The following is a 13,799-nucleotide window of genomic DNA, read 5'->3' as shown; positions in this document are numbered from 1 at the left end:
GACATCGAGACCAAGAGCCACCTCTACCCGGATCCAAGAGATCACCCGAACTGTCGTCCAAGGCAAGCTTGGACGGCTCGGGCTATTGAAGCCCGGGGGCACAAAACCTATCAGGCAGTGCCTAAACTTTAAAGCCTATGGCCATCCCTGTTCGGGGATTGTTGTCCTGGACAAGCCCAGATGGCTCGGGTATCGAAGCCCGGGGTAATAAGCCAATTGAGAAACACCTAAAATTAAAAGGCTACGGCTATCCTAGAATGGCTCGGAGACGTCCGAGATCCGTAACCAAAACATAAGGCCTTCAAAATTCAAAATTACTAAACCGGTTCAAAGGCTACCCTCGAAAAAATTATAATCTAAAAAATTCTAAGTAATCACTTCGGGGAAATCTTCCCGTCATACCAAGCCCCCATAAATCTTTAGCAAAATTATATCGAGAACAAGCGTTGTTCGAACCTACGAACAAGACCTAATTATTACGTGCTAAGGTATTCAAAATCTTTCCAATCGTAAGGAAAACTCAAAAAGAAACAAGATTAAAAATTGTCAAAGGGAAAAATACAAAACCAAAGAAAAATATACAAAGCACCTAAAAGGCCCGGTCTTCATAAGAGCCTGCCTTATCATCGGGTCCATCGGGGTCTTCTCCACCCTCAGATCTGCTGGAACCCTCGAAGTCTTTTTCTTGTCCTTAGGATTAGCCAACCTCTTGGCCTCGGCCTCGAGCCTCTTAGTATTTTCAATTTCAGCCGATAAGTTGAAACCCCGGCCATGAACTTCCTCGAGAGCCTCCCTTCGGGACTGCCACTTCACGTATTCGACAATGGATTTCAGGCGATCATGGGCTGCCTCAGCATTATCTTTGTACTGGGCTACCATCTCTTTAGCATCGGCCTAGTTATTTCTATCACTGACTTTGGCTGCTTTTAGCTCCTTGGCAAGGGTATCCCGTTTGGCTACAACCGAGCCCAGTTGAGACTAGAGGTCTTCTATTTTTTGGGTCTATGCCTCAGCTTTTTCCTTCACCACTCAAAGTTGGGCCTCCGTTGAGTCTAGTTGCTTCCGGGCAGTCACCTTTTTTGAAGCCAATCGGTCCATTTTGCCCTTCCACTCCTCGGCCATGGCCTTGACTTCGTCCATCTCAGCCTGGAGCTGGTTGACCCAATCAACCTTCTACTGGACCTGTGGATTCTGACTATTCGTCACACTATCTAGCTCGTCATCGCTAACTTCAAAGATTTTTACCTGTTCCACCAGGTCGGTATGTTTTTTCTGAGCCACATCCAACTCGGCTCGAAGGTTCTTGACTTCTCCTTCACGTTGCTCGTTGAGAAGCTTATATACATCCCTCTTCTCAGTTTTTTATTTGATCGTAGAAAAAAGTTTTGTTTTTGGTTTTTATTGATGTTTTTATTTTGACTAACATTTTCATGGCCTACAAATATGGGAAGAGGCATTAGAATCATCAAGAACTGAATTTGAAAAATAAAAGAGTTTGGTAACACTGTATCCGGTTCAATGCCTGTTGTGCTTCGTTGAACAGGCATGGTGCATCTACCTCATTCATTTTTGCTTGGTCTTTTTCAGTTACCAAGCACCGGAGGTAGCTAGCTACCCTGATAGGGAGAGAAAGAACCCGGGCATCCTTCGGGATTATGATAACAATTGATCGTTTCTGCCAGGATCCGTGCTCAAAGCGGGGAACCGATTGATCAGCCTCAGGCTCGAGTTTGGCCTGCCGACCTCCGAGGATGGACTTTTCCTCGGCACCTCTAAGTCACCCAATCCGGTAAAGTCTTCTAGGGTGGTTGAGTATATACCATCAAAGAAGCATCGGAGGGGATCGTCCGCTCCATGGACCCCCTTATTAGATTGCTCCTTCGTCGTTCGAGATTCATCGAACATTGACTCTATGAACGAAGGCAATCCCAAAATATCTATAACACCAGATGGGGCAGAGCCGATGTCTCAAGAGGTCTCGGCCCTCACTTCGGCATCAACCTCATGAACGTGAGGTGGGTTAGCCTTTGTCGCATCCCCCTTAGATGCCACTCGTTCGTCGGGGATAGACGACTCGTGGGCCACAAAGAGTTTATCCTCCTCAAACTCGTCCTTGATCCAGAAGAGTGAGTCCGAGTCAGGCTCTCAGGAGCTGGAGCTTTCCTTTGGCTTACGAACCAGCCTCCTCCTTGGTTTCTTTTTCTCCGAGCTCGGGGAACTCTGGGGCCACCTCATTTTCTTCTCTCCTATTGTGACTCTGTGTTGCCCTGAAGCAGAGGGATCAGTGGGTTGTTCCTTGCCCCTTGCTAAGGGCCTAAGCTCGATGGTCTTCGGCAAGCCTGCAAAAAGAAAAGAGTCAATGAGAACATAAGTGCTGAAAAAAGAACGTTAAGAACTACTTATTCGGAGAGAAAGATCTTACTATGCGACGGGCCTCCCAGCGACCCTTCGATAACTCATGCCATGAGCATTCGACATAAGGCATCTGCGGACAAATTCCACTTATCCACTCCTTGAACCAAGGGATGGCATTTGGGACTCGAGCAACGACAACACCACGGAAAACACCGATGAGAAAAGGGGAGATAGAAAAGAAAATCGACGTTTAGAAGTAGATGTACTTATGTGATACGTTCTACTTATTGGGGAATGACCTCCACTCAATGGGTATCAGGTCGGCAGTCTTCACCCAGACAAAGTGTCCTTTCCAACCCTAGTCTCGATTCTTGTCGATACTTGAAAATGGGGCTTTGTTGGCCCGGCATACTAGCTTTATCAGCCACCCCGGAAGATCTGGGGATTCTATAAGCGGAGCTGATGGTCGATGGTGAACGTGCACAAATCGATTTTATTTACAAAGAATCAGAGGAGGATCATTATCCTCCTCAGTAATGGGTGAATCTGGTCGGGGCACACGACGTACCTCGTGCAAAAGTCCAAGATGACCGGGTCTACCGGGCCCAATGTAAAGGGATAAGTGTAAACACTTAGATACCCCTCAACATATATAGTGATATTGTCATCGGGCCCATGAATCACTACTTTCTTATCCGTCCAGCCATAGTCTTTTTGAACTGTAGGGAGAACGACCTCAGTAATAGAGCAGATGTACCGTGACACCGTCTCCCATCGGCCTTGAACCGAAGATGGCTTCTCGACCTTGAAGTCATCATTAACTAAATACCCCCCATGGGACAAACATTTTCAAGGGGGGCTCTTCCGCCGGTTCATCAGTGGCCGCACCTGGAGAGAACCTCTCTAGGACAACCACATCAGGGGAGGTCTTCTCGACCTTAGTCGTTGGCCGCAATGAAGAAGGAATGTCTTTTTGGGGAACAGATTTGGAGGTTTTGGCCATTGTTATCTGGAAAAGTTTGAAAAAGATAGAGAAAGGTTGAAAGTTGAAAGCTCAGATGTGTTGGCTTGAGTAGAGAATGAGAAAAATTTTGCAATGTACTGAGGAATCTAGAGTGACAGAGGTAAAAATGCTAGAGTATGAAAAAGAGTAATGAAATCCTGAGGGTACGAGGGTAAATTTTTGGACGTAAAGTAAAAAATGAATGAAGGAGGGGATATTTATAGGGGTTTCACGACGTTTCGCGTCCAGGGACAGCCAACCGACGATTGACACGCATTTGAGGTCATAATGACATGACTGACGAGACGTTTCGGGTTTTTTATTGTTTCTATCACGGCATATTGAAGAAGGAATCGGGGAGCTCATGTCGTTTCTCATCAACTTACTCTCCGAGAAACGAGGGGACTATTTGTACACGGGTAAAATCGGGTTCATGGTACACTTCCGTCTCCAATAGGATAAACCGAGCTCGAGACACGATGACGAGGGACTATAATCGAAGCAAGGGTCCAATAGAGTCGGAGTTCGGGGGCATGACACCCGCCCTCGAGAATATCGGGGTCATGATCCAGGACTGATCCAAATCCTGAAAGATTTCGGACAACATTGTCGGGAAATCAAGCATGACCAACAGAAGGTCGTAATATCTGCAACCGGCTGGATATCAAGGTGTGGATCTCCGCACGTATCGATGAAGAGTTGGCAATCAGTTAAACAGAAGATTTTTTACCTTTTATGGAATTGTACCTAGAGTAGGATTCCCCTACTATATAAAGGGGTATGGTAATTCATTAGGGACATTGTAACACACATTCCAAAGTAATATACTATTACTTTCACTGTTATTAAAAGCTCGTTTTCTTGTTCATCAGTACTGGCCATTGTGAGCCCGGATCGAGGGTAGATATTTCATTAAGAATGGAATCATCTTCCTCACGTGGTTTGAATTTATTATATCTTTAATTGTGTAGTCTAACGTAATTTGTCGTTTGTATCGAATTAATCTGCATATCCTTAAAACCCCTTACAAATTTAATTTTCATCCAATTTTGAGGGTAAACAATATGATTTTGAATATACGATAACATTTGTAGCTATAAAATTTTAAAATTTGTGATCCTAAATATGTCATAATATTAGTGGATTAAACGTTTCTCATTAGAGTAAAATGGGAAGCAAAATAAATTACTTCAAAATATATAAATATTTTTTTTTTGAAATTGTATATAGACTAAAACGGATGGATTAATACAATAAATTACAATAAACATCTATGTAATATGATCCGGACATACCCCTTTATTTAAAATGAGACAATTAGCTTTCTGTATTATGCAAATTTTGCACAAATATTAGTTGAATAATAATTTCATTTATAAAGGTGTTAAGTGTTTAGTTTTTAAAAACACGAGACATATTTATAACTAAGTATACTGTAATCAAATAACTAAAAGACAAATTAAAATTGCAAATAGAAAACGTATATATGTATATATTTTAATTTGTGAAATTTAAGCAAGAGAATTACTATTTTATTGTAAAGTTTTATTCACACATTTGATTAAAAAAGATAAAAAGATATTTCAGTAAAAATTGGAATTCTTTTGGTATGAGAAAGAAGTGATTACTATTGCATTAGTGGCCATTGAATGATAAGTTTAGATTCAACATTTTCTTAACAGTAACTGGAAGCTTGATTGGGAAAATTTCACATAAGAACAATTGAGCTCCCTGCTTTTTAATTTTATAGCTCATATTTCAATTTACAACTAATTAGTCCAAAAATAATAAGCTAATACTCAACATTCAATTCAAATAGGCTCTCGAAATTATTATTTAATTTTTAAAAAAGATTGCTCAAGCTTTTAAGTTAACTTTCAAATCAGTAATTGTGAGCACGTGATTTTTGTTTTACGCGACAATCACTCCAAAAGAAACAAAATAATAGCAATTGGTCTTGCTGTACATTTGCTGGATTTTTTACGTGGCATTTTTTGCTAATTATTTGTGATTTTGCCCGTGGTTATTTTATTCAAAAAAAAATATATAAAAAATATATGTCTATATGTCGTGTGGACCGTAATCTGTTTATTAAAAGAAAAATAAAATATGTGCGTCCTTCATTGTATTTTGTCATTAAGTGTTTAGTATAATTAAATGTTAATTGTGTGATAATTGTTGTCCAATGTTTACATGGTATTATTTGGCAAATTAATTTAAGGAATTAAAAAGAGAAAAAAAAAGAGAAGGAGTTTCGGACTTGGGCCAGTCCGATTTTAAAACAAACAAGCCCAAACAAACAATGCCCAAAACCAGGCCTGCCCGGTCCAGTCCAAGCTGACACCAAGGACGTCCAAACGGCGTCGTAATGGCTGTGTCTGATCTGAGCCGTTGATCTCCGAATGATCAACGGCCAAGATCACCTCCCCATAACCCATTAATGAACCCGACCCGAACCAATCTTGACCCCTACTAAGCCAAACGACGCTGTTCCACTTAAGTCCTCAGATCCAGACCGTAGATCTGGATTGATCTAACGGTTGAGATCAAGCCATCCACCCCGTATATAAACCCTTCCCCCTTCACCCCGCGCCCTAATCCAAACCCCCTCTGCCTTAGTTCGTCTTCACCAGACCCCAACCCTCCAAACCCTAGCCGCCCCTGCATACCTTCGCCATAAAAGTCGGCGGCATGGACGCCGGTGACCCTACCCTTAACACCATAGATGCTAATCACCGTCCTGGACCCAAATCCACTAACCACCTAGCTCGAATCCCTTCCCACCTTCTCGAATCTTCATTTGAAGATTCGAGTCGGAACCTGATCTACACCGATCTGCCCTAAATTCATACCAGACACTCCCCAGACCCCCCTCGTGACCAAACCAAGTGGTTTGATCCGAATATGACCAGGGAAGCATGAATCCCGGATCTAGTTTTTGAACCTTAGGGTTACTCGTCACTGGTCCGTGTCTTGTTCGAGCCAAAGAAATTAAGGTCTAATGGACCTTAATCGAAGTGTTTCTCATCTGAGAAACACTTCGATTAAAGTCCGTTCAGCCTTAAGAAAGGTCTGTCCGAGTCCGAGTTAAGGTTTTGATCTTTCGAGGTTTAAGGTGAGTTCTTTCTTTTCTTATTTGTTTTGGTTCATCTGATTGTTGAAAGGTCTATTCATGTTTTGTTTGTGTCCTTGACTTTTATCAACTATGCCTTGACCACTTTGCCTGAACCTCTGTTGTTTGATTGAGTCTTTCCATTTGTTCTGATAATGTGTATGTAAGTGTTGTGCAATTAGCTGATTTTCAAATTTGGACTGACTAATTGATTCCTCGAGTACCACTTTGCTTAGTCAGTATAATTCAAATCATGTGTCGATACTGTTAAATGTCTGATTTTTGGTTACGATTGTATGTGTTATAACTAGTATAGTCGAGTCGACATATGTCGTCAATTAGTTTCAGTTGTCCGAACAATAACAAATTGATTTACTTTTGATAAGCATGGCTTGAATCACTTAGGAACTGAGTTTAGTGCTTATAATTAGTAATTTGAATCAGAAGTGTAAAAGAGCAATGTTCTGTTTAGTCACAGTTCTGAAATTGGAAAGCATGTGCACTTATGCACAACATGTGCATTTTGTGCACAGCCTGTGCCCTGCCTAAGTGTTTTTGAATTAAATAGTTTGACAGCATGTGCTGTCAGACTACATTCTGCTGCCCATTACCTTGCTTTAGTTCAAAAATATTAAACCTTACCTAAAAGTAAGTCTGCCAGGGAATATCATGGGCTGGTGTTCTTATTTTAAATAGTAAGTGGAATCTGAAAATAAGATAGCACATGGGAGGGGTATCTGATTAATCTAACAGGCTGTAAAAGGGGTGATGTTAAGGATATAAAAGGAGAAGGACATCTGATAGAGGGGGAGAGACATTGATAATAAAGGGAGGGGAATACACCGATAAGGGGCATTGATAAGAAAACAGGAAAAGGGAGTTGTCTGAAAACACACGGACAGAGATAGATAAAGAGAGGCCTAACACAGAAAAAAAGGAACTGCATTTTTTCATCTTTGTCTTGATTCTCAACTAGTCTGGATTTGCCTGTTCTATATTGATTTATCCTGAGTCTTGTTTGAGATTACTAGTTGTGTGAAGTATCAGTTCAGTTCTGGATCCATTCTGGTTAAATTCTGATTCCATATTGCTGGGAATTTGCTACATTCTACCATCTTTCATTGGCTCTAAATTGCATTTTGCACTGGGAATTTGTCCTGTTGTTGTTCATCTGTTACTGCTGTTCCGCTTGTACTGTTGCTCAACTGACTCCCCTACTTTCTTCATTGTAAGCATTTCCTCAGGTACACATTTCGAATCTGTCTGATGTTGCAATGAAAGTTGAATCGAAAGATCTGAAGGATGTTATAATCATCTGTTGCATTGCTTACGAATTTTTTATATAAATGTTGTTAAGATATGTAAGTTTCTAGTCCGTTAGCCTAATAGAGATACATTAGTAAGGTTGTACTTAATTAAAGTCTATGCCAATCTGAAACTGCGACATTTTATTCGTTTAGTAGTATACAAGATGTAAATACAATTCATGAAATGTGCAGCTATTTAATACGATTGTTAACTTAAACTCGCTCTTTCAGCATGCTTTGAATATGTAAGGGCAAATGGCTGCTTTAAATCTAGCTAAAGATAATATAGTTTCAGATTCTTGAGTTTCAGTTCCATTAGACAGTTTATAGGATGAGTTTCAAATATCATTAGTCGCATTTTCTAATAAGTAGTTTTAATTAATCTTGTCTAAATAAGTTAGAGTTAGGGAGCTCTTGCAGCAGTCGTAGCATTTCATCAATCTTGTATATAATTCTTCTATCAAGTTAAAAGCATGTTTCATGAGGTACAACGTTTCTTCACTCTGTAAATAATTAATCAGACGATTAACTAAAATCTGGATTTGGCCAAAGCATATAATTGAATTAGCATGCATCTTTTCTTCTATTTTTAGAGACAAACACATTAGAAATGTAGTCGCTTTAGGATGTTCCTTCTAAAATAATGAGACGAGCCTCGCCAAATAAAAATGTAAATTGTGGGGCCCTCAATAATTAACCATAATAAATATTTAGAATTCAGGACATGCCGTTTTAGTGAATTTCATGGCCTTCCTCAAAATAATAACGCGTTTAGACTTTTTGGGCACGTTTTAAGTAAATTATATTCTTAAATTCGGGTGCACATTGATGTGACCCAAATCCAAATCTCAACGGAGTCAAAAATGTGTCGACGACCACGGGTGCATTGATTGTGACGTGGTTCGAGATGCATTTTCACGACGTTGCAATTCTATAAAAATAAATGATAATAATAAAAGCGGTTTAAACTTAATAAAAGCACATAAGTCACAATATGTATTTAAATCAGATATTTAGCCATTATAACAATTTAAGCGACCGTGCTAGAACCACGGGATTCGAGGGTGCCTAACACCTTCCCTCGGGTCAACAGAATTCCTTACTTAGAATTTCTGGTTCGCAGACTTCATTTGGAAAAGTCGGAAATTTCCTCGATTTGGGATTCAAGATAAACCGGTGACTTGGGACACCAAAAGCCAAACCTTTCCCAAGTGGCGACTCTGAATTAAATAAATAATCCCATTTCGAATATTGTCACTTAAATTGGAAAAACTCCACCCGCGCATCTAATCCTTCGGCGGCGGGCGCGCAAAAAGGAGGTGTGACAGCTCTGGCGACTCTGCTGGGGAATACGTAATCCAGAACCACTGGTTCAGGGTTCAAGAATTCGAGCTTAGAATAATTGTTATATTTGGATTTATTATCTGATCTTTATTACATGTTTTTGCATAACGTGCTAAATGTTGTCTTTTACCGCTTTGATATTATCTGAACTGTATATAAACTGTGCCGAAACCCTTCTCTTCTTACCTCCGGGGAGAAGCTCGCTGGTCGAGACTCCCTATTCTGTTAGTGTCAATACCTGAAATAAGAAAGAGGTCGGACAAGTTACAAAGCCGGACGATCTCGCGGGTCCCCGGTACGTAGCCCCCTCCTCGACTCGAGTTGTCCGCTCGGGTACACAGTCTAGAACAAATACCCAGGTTACGAACCTAGAATAACTTGACTTCATGTCGGATCCCTAGTAGGAACGCTTATTTGCATCATGTTGCATTTGACTTAGGGGACTCAACACAGGGGTTGGATCCGTCTAAGACTAGCAACCTGAAATGAAAAGACCATCATTTTGCATCCTATTTGTTTCCGTGCATTTATTTGTCTCGGACGTGCATGCTGCTTGACTTTGGAGTATTTGAAAAATATGAACAAAAAAAATAATAAAAAAATAACAGTGTATAGGGCTACTTTCTACTTTGAAAAATAGCAATGCCCAATTACTGTCAAAACTCTGTCGAAATTTTGCGATAATAAAAAGGGAAAATGTTTTGTCTTCAATAATTTGCTTTACTATGAAAAAGAAAAAAACAAAAAATAGTCTTTTATTTTTGGAAAGTTGTTTGTTGAAAAGGAAAGAATTTTGTTCTAAAATAATTCGGTTAATTTGACCGAACTACGCGGGTCTGATTCTCACCGGATGTGAGATACGTAGGCAAACCTCATCGGTTCCGGCCCCAATTTTCAAAAATCCAAAAAAAATTATATTTCCCTTTAGTTCTTTCTTTATAAATTTTTCCTTAGAAAATATAAAAAAAAAAGAAACAAAAAATAATATAGAAGTTTTCTTTAAACTCAAATAAAAATAGTCTTCTTCTTTCTGAAGTCTTTCATGTGAAATAATGTAATAAGAATTAAAAATCAGCAATAAAAAATCCAAAAAAAAAATACTCTTTGCTTTTTAGTCTCTCTTTTGTAAAATGTTTTTTTTTTTTAAAAAATATATATTTGAAAAATTGAATTTCAAAATATTAGGATTTTTCTTTAGAAGTGCTTTTGTAAATAAATAAAACTCAGAATTCCACATCATTTTCTTAAAAGTCCCTCTTTCAAAATTTAAGGGGCGACATCATATACATTCTTTCTTCCGTAGAAAAGGTAAAACAAACGAAAAAAAAATCAACCAAACATATTTTCTTTTTTAATAAATTTCCAGAATTCAAGTCAAAAGCAAACAAATTTTCTTTTAGAAGTCTTTCTTTAAAAAATAAAACAAAAATCAAAATAAACAAAATTTTCTTTCTTCTTTCAAAGTATTTCTTTCAAAAATTCAAAAAAAAATTTGAATAAGTAAATAAACAAAGAATAGTCAAATCTTTTGAGCCCTATGCTAAATGAGCACTCGCTTCTTTATTTTTATACTTGTTAGTTTCGAACTACGTAATGATCTGATTCACGTAGGCATCGTGATACGTAGGCAATTCTCATCGGATCCGGTCGCATTTCTTTTACTGCAAAATAAAAAAAAATATAATAATAATAAAAGAAAGAAAAAAAAAGAGAAAAAGGGGGAAAACTAATAAGAGGAAAATGCCGGAATGACGCATGCTCTCGTAGCAAACATGTAGTAATCCACTTAACTGCATAGGTGCATCATGCCCAACGTGAGATTGACTACCTGTTATTTACTGCAAATTAACCATGCGTTTGTCGTCGAGTATCTCTCCAGAGTTTTTGAAAAGACGGTTGGTTTGGTGAAAGGATGGCCTCGCACTCATACTTCACGAGGTCAAGGAGAAGTGTTCAACTACCTATTGTTAGGACCAGAAGCAGTACTCAGACTTACTTCACCAGGTCAAAAGGAAGTGTGGAAATGTCTTCAGAAATTCCATTGCAAACAATCCCTGTTTCTGAGGAGAGCTCGATCTCAGCCGTCCTCACACCTGAATCCGCAACTGCGGAGGAAAATAGAATCCTACGGCTCCGCATGTTGGAAATGCTGGACGATTGGAATAATGGGAAAGAGCCGCCAAGTGTCGTCCCCGAATTCCCTGAATTATTCTCCAGGTCAAGTGGGACTTCTAATGTCCCCATAAATTATCCTGCTACCCCATTCGGGTACCCAGCCACCTCAGCCTTCTCTGCTGGATCGCCTTCTGAGCCTCATCCCCGAATGTCAGCCACCGATGCAAGCGTGAACATCTTTACTGCATCGCCTTGCCCGATTACGGCACAGCCTGCCACGTACAAACCAAGCTTTGACTCATCCTCTTTTACATTCCAAGCACCATCGTTCTCAATGGAACCAACTAGGTTCGCCACCAGCACTAATCCTCTACCGCCTCAGTGCGAGCTTGCACCCAGGCAAGATCAGAACCCCAGAATTGCAGAACAAAATGAGATTGCCAAGAGAATGAGAAGCCTTGAACAAAGTTTGAAAAATATGCAAGGATTGAGTGGACAGAAGAGCGTCTCTTACGCCGACCTATGCATGTTCCCTCACGTGCACCTGCTAGCAGGTTTCAAGACCCCAAAGTTCGAGAAATACGATGGGCACAGTGACCCCATTGCACATCTTAAAAAATACTGCAATCAATTGCGGGGAGCCGGCGGAAAAGAAGAACTGCTAATGGCGTATTTTGGAGAAAGTTTGGTGGGAGTCGCTTCGAAATGGTATATGGACCAAGACATATCTCGCTGGCATATATGGGATGATCTTGCCAGAGACTTCGTAGGGCAGTTTCAATATAATATTGACATCGCACCAGACAGAAATGTTTTGTCAAACTTAAAGAAGAAACCCTCGGAAAGTTTCAGAGAATACGCCATCAAATGGCGTGAGCAAGCGTCAAGGGTAAAACCTTCCATGGACGAGATAGAGATGGTCACTACTTTTCTCCAGGCTCAAGAGTCCGACTATTTCCAAAACATGATGGGAAAGCCTTTCGCAGAAGCGATTAAGATTGGAGAGATGGTGGAGAACGGTTTGAAAACGGGAAGAATTTTGAGTCAGGCAGCCATAAGGGCAACCTCCCAGGCCGTCCAAAGCGGGTCTGGAGGAATGGCAAGAGGGAAGAAAAAAGAGGAAACATCCATGGCGGTATCAGAGGTGGGAGAATATCATAATCCCGGCCTTTGTTCTTCGGAAAGAACCTCGCAACATTATTTCCCCCCACCGAAATGCGACCTACGCTCCTCAACCCTACATGGTCATGAGCACCCAGCCTTATATCCAGCGGACAAAACCAGTCAATCGGGGGCAGGCCCCACATCATAGGAATCAGCCTCCTCACCGAAACCACTACAATCCTCGACCTCCTCCAAATAATTTCCGTCCTCGGGAACCACCCAGGAGACCCAACTACACACCAATCGGTGAACCCTATTCCACCCTATTCCCTAAGCTTGTCCAAATGAATTTGTTGCAGCCCATACCACCGAACGGGCAGAACCCGGGATCACCATCATATCAGCGGGGTGTCAGATGTGCATACCATTCAGGGGTAGAAGGGCACGACACCAACGACTGTTGGACATTGAAACAAGCTGTAGAGAATCTGTTAGACCAAGGGAAAATTGTGTTGAGAGACGAGGATATCCCAAATGTGACCAATAATCCGCTGCCCGCCCACAACAACGGGCCGATAGTTGGGATGATTTGTGGAGACGAGGAAGATGATCCGGCACTTAAAGCCATAATTGCTATTGCTGATACAGAAAAAGGACCCAGGGTAACTCCGGAGCAAGAAAAAAGAATAAGTGATGTATTCAAGCAGGCCTCCATGGTATGGGGGACGATCAAACAACCTCGGCCGAACGAGCCAGTGTTTGTCGGACGCATACCACAGGAACCAAAATACAACAAAGAGGGAGATGATAAGGTGTCCCCGCTCGACGAGAGTGAGGAAATATGTGAGGCGACAAGGGAAAAGCAATACACATGGTCCAGCCAGGAGAGGGCACTCGCACCGTTGAAGTATCGTACATGGGACCAAGCACCAAGCTTCAAAACTAGAAGGCTACGCCATTCTTGATCAAACGGAAGTCCTAATGAACCTGCCTTGCCACCTTCTCTGCATTACGAATTACCCCAGAGGGTGACTCAGATGTTTTCTTCATTTTTCATGTTTTTAATTTCCTGAATGTCAACCTTTTTCCTTATCTTCCTCAAAACGCCAAGAAATGAAATCATGTTTCATTACTCATTTTCTCCTTCTATGTTTTCTTTTGTGTTCTCTTCAATTCTGATAAATGCAGCTTTAAATAACATGACATGTTTGCGGACTTCATGCCCGGATCACGAGAACTCCGATCAGATTTCAAATAATGAGTCAAAAATTTGAGATATAAAGAATTTGAAAAAGTAGGAACAACTAAAGAAAAGTGGTTCATGGTTTGGAAAATGTCCGTCACTAAAGCAGAGTTTGAGAGCAGTAAATGGGTTTAGACCCGTACAGAATGATAACCTTAATAACTGCGGTTTGTCACGAGCAATTGTACCAAGAAATAAGGGTCCATACGTCATCGA

The sequence above is a fragment of the Nicotiana tabacum genome, chromosome 16, assembly GCF_000715075.1.
Source record: "Nicotiana tabacum cultivar K326 chromosome 16, ASM71507v2, whole genome shotgun sequence".
Classification (NCBI taxonomy): Eukaryota; Viridiplantae; Streptophyta; class Magnoliopsida; order Solanales; family Solanaceae; genus Nicotiana; species Nicotiana tabacum.
This window is presented reverse-complemented; position numbering follows the sequence as displayed.